General features: G+C 38.0%; 1 pseudogene; it reads left to right on the plus strand.

Moving 5' to 3' along the window:
- Positions 1-1,019: 1,019 nt before the first annotated feature.
- LOC140532147 (small ribosomal subunit protein uS7-like) lies at positions 1,020-2,529 on the plus strand (annotated as a pseudogene).
- The last annotated feature ends 3,519 nt before the right edge of the window (positions 2,530-6,048 follow it).

Consider the following 6,048-nt stretch of genomic DNA (forward strand, 5'->3'; position numbering starts at 1 on the left):
AAGTAGCCCATGCCAGAAGCATAGCAGGAGACTGTGAATAGAGCAGCCAGGTGGCCTAAGGGTTACCCCTATAGAGGCCTGAAACACCACTGTAAAAACATCAGAGCAGGAATCAGGCATCCCCAACAATCTGGGACTATAACCTATTCATAGATAGGTTATAGACAGTTAATCCAACAACATCTAGGCAGAACCTACCTGGGCTCTAGAAGGGGACTTACATCAGGGTTTGTGCAAGAGAAAGGAGACAGAGAAGAGACAAAGCCAGAACTCAAAGTTAGCTGAGGAGTCAAAACCAGGGATTGTGAAAGAAAGGAGGGCTTAGCCCTACAGAGGGAACAAGACCCTACCTACTCACTTCATCTGAGAGGAAGAGGACTGGGATGGTAAACAAAGTCACAATTCAGAAATTGATCCTAGAGATATGAAAAAACAAAAAAACAGCACCAAAATACAATGAAGAAATGTTCTAGGTTAGGAGAAACCCATGAAGTAAACCCAGAAGATGGAACAGATAGAAATCAAGCCTCAGAGAAAAGAGTGACTTGTCTATAAGAATTCCCAAAATTAACTTGAAATTTAGGAAGAGGCAGAAAATGAAGTTATATGTGAAGTTAGAGATCTTGAGAAAAAATAACGGAAATGAGAATAAATAACTTGAAATGAAGATGTAAAATACTGCCGATGAAGAACTCCTTAAAAAAACTTAGAATGTAGAAATTAGAACTCAATGGATACAATAGAAAAAAGGAGAAATTAGAACTCAATGGATAAAATACACAAAAAGATAAATTAGGACAAAGTTAAGATGCTGAAAGATTAGGAGAAAATATAAGGTATATTCTACTTTATAAGAATTGACTTGGAAACACAGGTAGAGAAAAGATAACTAAAGACTGGTCAGATTTCTTGAAAATCATGATTAAACAAAAACCCTAGATGCCATTGTAACCTGACTCCCAAAGTCCATTGGTGTGGAATCCTTTACTCATTAGGGGCTATCAGTGCCTTACACTGGCATGAGGCATGGGGCAGAGTTGGTGAGAGCTGGAGAGAGGAAAGGTTCGGTCTCTGCCAGCTCTTGGGCTTCCAGCTTCAGGATGGACAACGCTAATTCCATTTCAGGTTGCTGAAGGGAGAGTAAGACTCTAGGAGGAAGCTGACGTGACAAGAGCTAGCAATCTCCATCATGTCCTCTTCTCTACCTATTGCATTAGAGACTTCAGGGAATTTCCTCTTAGGTGGGATCTGGGACTCCTTTTCTCCTGATGAATTGGAGTTACTTTGCTCCCAGTGGGCAAAGTCCTTCACTCTGTATTGTCTGGTATATATTTTCCTATGCATACTTCTGTTTTCTGTTTTAAAGTCACTTACTAGCTGTGTGGCCTTGTGCAAGTCACTTTACTCTTACTTTTATTTTGCCTTAGTTTCCTCATCTGTAAAATGAGCTGGAGAAGGAAATGGCAAGCCCCTCTAGTACCTTTGCCAAGAAAACCCCACATAGGGTCATGAAGAGTTGGACATGACTCAAATGACTGAATAGCCACAACTGGCTTGTATAAATGAGTTTATTTGCTAATTGCCACGTATGCTCATTGTGGAACTAGTATTTGGTGGGAAGAGAGTCTTTGATTATAAAGTTTGGATATTCCTTTCCTATTAATGAACCAGGATCAAAACTTTAGCTTGAACATCGAAACTGCATCCTCTTGTTTAATAGTATTTATAGAAATAAATTCAATATAATATTATTTCAGTAATCCCTCTCTGAGGAGAGCAGACTGATGGCCTCTGGTCCCAACATTCTACTTCCCCTGCTGGCAAGAAACAAAGTCTATCTTGGAGAAGGGTTAGGGTTGGGGAGAAGAGGCTAGAGATGCCTACTCTGTTTCCCCTCGAGTCACACGATGACACCCCCATGCTACATGTGGGAGATAGTTCACAACACTATATTTCAAGAAATCACAAAAGAAAAAACTGCCCAGAGGGCCAGGCAAGGACTGAAGATAGACATGACAGTGGGAGACATGAGTGCCATCTAGGGTTGAGACCCCTAACATCCAGTGTTCAGCAAGTGGAATATAGATGATGTGCAGATCAATGACATCTCCCTGCACGATTGCATGGCAGTGCAGAAGTATACCAAGTCATTTCCCCACAGGGTGGGGCACTATGGGATCGAGTGCTTTTGCCCAAACATGCCTTCAAGGTCATCTATATGCTGAAGAGAGAAAATCTACCTCAAATTCTTGTGAATGTCATTCACAGTGGTCTCCATGAGGACTCCACCAGAATCAGGTGGACAGGGGCTGAGAGGCACCAGGCAGTGGATGTGTCCCCCACCTCTGGCAGATGAACCAGGCCATCTGGCTTCTCTGCACAGGTACCTGAGAAGTTGCCTCCTGGAACATTAAGACCATAGCTGAGCCTCTGGCCAATGAGCTCCTCAGTGCTGCCAAGTCCTTTTCTAACACTTATGGCATCAAGAAGAAGGATGAACTAGAGCATGTGGCCAAATCTAACCACTGATCTTAGTGACCTTTGTCAACAATAAATACTTTCTCACCCCATGGTGTGTATGTTGGGGGGGGGGGGGATTGTTTGCAGGGTCCCTGGTCAAAAAAGTGAAAATTAGAAGAGTCTAGTCTTAGTCACTCTTAGAAAGAAACTCCAAATTAAAAATATCTACAAATACCATAGTCAAAATTCAAAACTTTCAAGTTAAAGAAAAAATTTTGCAAGTAGCCAGAAAGAATTTAAGTATCAAGCAACCAAAGTCTGATATAAGATTATGCTGATATTATTATAAATGAAAGAAAATCTTGAAATGGAATACTTAAAAATGGAAAAGAAAAGACACAACCAAGAAGAACTTAACGCTGAAATTCTGGGTATAGTCCTACAATGGGAAAGATGAACATTTCACAGAAAAAAGTATTTTGAAACATTCTGGATGAACAGAAGGGAAATGGGTATAAGCTTTGAAACAAAAACTCGAGGCAAAAGAAACACAGAAACGTAAATGTATCTGAGCAAGTAGAAGAGGATAATTAATCATAACACATTTACATTCTAATAGGGAGAAGAGATAAATGTCCCTTCAGAATCGATCGATCTTCCAGAATCACAGAGGGAATAAAGTAAGAGGAACATAGATCCTATAGGTAGTTTTATCCCATACTATAGATTTTATAAGAAGAAAGAAAGGGGAATAAAAATTAAATGTGTGTTCGTCATTCGTTGCCAAAGCAGACCATGCCATCAGAGAAATGATGACATGACTTGCACTTGACTTTGTTTTGAGTGAAGGAGGGCTGAAAAATTAAATACTCTAGGGACAAAATAAGAAAGTAGCAAAATGAACCTACTATTTTCATATAACTTGGGTGCACAGAACTGGAGGAAGGTATATACATTTATATATATATATACGTATATATATGCATATATACGTATATATATATGTATATATGTATATATATATATATATATATATATATATGGAGAGAGAGAGAGAGAGAGAGAGAGAGAGAGAGAGAGAGAGAGAGAAAGAGAGAGCGCATCTCCTGAACCTATCTGAACCAGGCAAAGAAAGCTGTAAATATAAGCACAAAAAAATTGTATTAGAATTTTATTAAGTGAAGCAAGGAAATAGGAGGGGAGAGAGGAAAGGGAAGAAGGTTTAAAGTATGTGTGGAGGGGAGGGGAGGGGAGCAGTGACAGTGATGCCAGAAAGAAGAAAAGGATATCAATGAAGTATTTAAGGGAATGCACAGAAGAGAACAGAAAGAAATTCAGAGAGAGACAGGAAATCAGGATAGACTGGAAAGCAATATGTATGATTATGCGCTTAAAATAAAAAAGCTAGACATAGTTGAGATTCTTGGCTTCTCATGTAATTCGCTTATTCTTTTCTTATTTACATATGGAAATGTTCATGCTTGCTGGTGTTTAGCAAATTCAAAGCAATAAATATTTTTTTCAAAGAAAATTATTGGGACAGTTTAGTAAACTGTGGTATGATGCTAATATACATGTATAATATAAAATATGTGTACTTAACATGTGTATGTATGTATATATACACCCATACATATATGTCCATATATATACATGCAAATGTACACACACATGCATACTGATTTGAATAGTATTCTAATAGGCATTTGTAAAATTCTAAGTATTTTAAACAGAATGGCACTGTGTCATAGTGGATAGAGGAAGACATAAAGATTTGGGTTCAAGTTCTACCTCTCATTTGTTATAGCTATGTGACCATAAGGCAAGTCATTAACCTCTCAGCACCACCAGGCAACTCTCTATGACTATAGGCTGCAGATCTATATAGGTCCCAATAGAGGGAATTTCTACACTGGGAGTTCTTATGCTAAAGCAATCATGGATCAAGAACCAACCTGTCTTCTCCTCCCAAAGTGCTCTAATACACCAACTGAAGTTCATAATTACCCACAGATGAACATTATCCAAAGCTTAAAAACATAAGGATCCCAGAAATTATTGAAACCTAAAGTTTTTATCTGAATTTGTTTAACCAATCAAAGATTAAAAACTGAAGAAGTGGTTTGGAACATGAAAAAGGAGCAATAGAGAATGATGAGAATTGTAAAGGTATAAGTTGAAAGAGATTCCAGTCACTTAGATCTACCTAGGAGCAAAGATTTTATAGTTACCTTTCTAAATTATTCTATAAATGGACTGACATCAAATTTACATATGAAAAATTACCAATAACTCCACTGTCTATCTTATTTTCTTCACACATTTCTCTTCCTTTGCTTTGTCCACACATCCCATAGATAATAAAACTGAGAGAACTTAAATTTAAGTATTTAAGCATTTGCAAGTAAACAGTTCCCTAGGCTTAGAGAAACATATTCTCAAGAAAATCAAACACAATTTTAGAAAGGAAGAGACATGAAATATATTTTCCAGCCAAGTTCAATGACTGAATGACTTTTTTTAGACTCTTGGGACATGGATATGTACAGTACATTTTTTCCCTTGGCTGGACTGATAGGAATAGTGATTTTTCCCTTGCTTAAGGGCTGGTTAATGTGTCGTTCCCTAGGCAACTTTCAATCCCAGCATCACCAAAGTCCATTTCCCCAGAGAACAGACATTCTCTGTGGCTCCTACTACTGGGCGCCATCCTTGGCTGCCAACATTCTCCTTGGTTTCCAAAGAAAGTCTCTTCTTCAGGGAAAGTTTGGAAACAAAAAGAAAAAAAAGACCCCTAGGTCTCAGGTACAAAAAGGAAATTTTCAGTATAAAGGGGAATACCTATTGGAATTCATAACACTTCCTTAAGTCTGTTGCACCCCAACTGCCCAGAAGGATTTTAGAAAATTATTGGCTTTAGACTAACACTGAAAAATGTGAATTAATTTTAATTCCATAATTGGTCTCTGTGGTTGCTGTCAAGCTTGAAGGAAGAGATTAGCAAAGGGAAAATGTGTCATTCTGTAAAGCAAACATTTTACTCAATACCCTTCTGATATAAAATCCCTGTTACCTAGGATATTAAATATAAGATGCTTTTTCAAACTAGTTTCTTCTTAGAAGTTCTATTTTAACCCTCCTTTAAATCAGTTTCAAATATATTTGGCTCAGTATCCACATTCACAATTAATTTAACACTGAGAGAATAGTTGTCAAGCTCCCTCCTCAAGTTTTATCTTTGTCTGTGTCACAGCTCTCATTACACACTATACAGGGGCAGGGAGTCTACTGCCGTGTGGCTTTTTGACTGAGTTTAAACAAATCCTAAGGGGATTTGTTCTGTGAAGTTTGGATTCAGTCAAAGGATCGTACTTGAGGACCTAGAGGGCCACATGTGGCCTCGAAGCCACAGGTTCCCTACCCCTGCACCTCTATCTAAGAAAGACGACTGGAAAAAAAAAAAAAACCTGTTGGACCTGTGTCTCCCTATTAAGATATACCAATTTTTATGCTGATAAACAGAATCTATTACCTTGGCCAAATATCCTGATATGATTTTTTTTTCAAACCTTATTAGTTTCTGCAACA

This window comes from Notamacropus eugenii, chromosome 3 (genome assembly GCF_028372415.1).
Source record: "Notamacropus eugenii isolate mMacEug1 chromosome 3, mMacEug1.pri_v2, whole genome shotgun sequence".
Taxonomy (NCBI): domain Eukaryota; kingdom Metazoa; phylum Chordata; class Mammalia; order Diprotodontia; family Macropodidae; genus Notamacropus; species Notamacropus eugenii.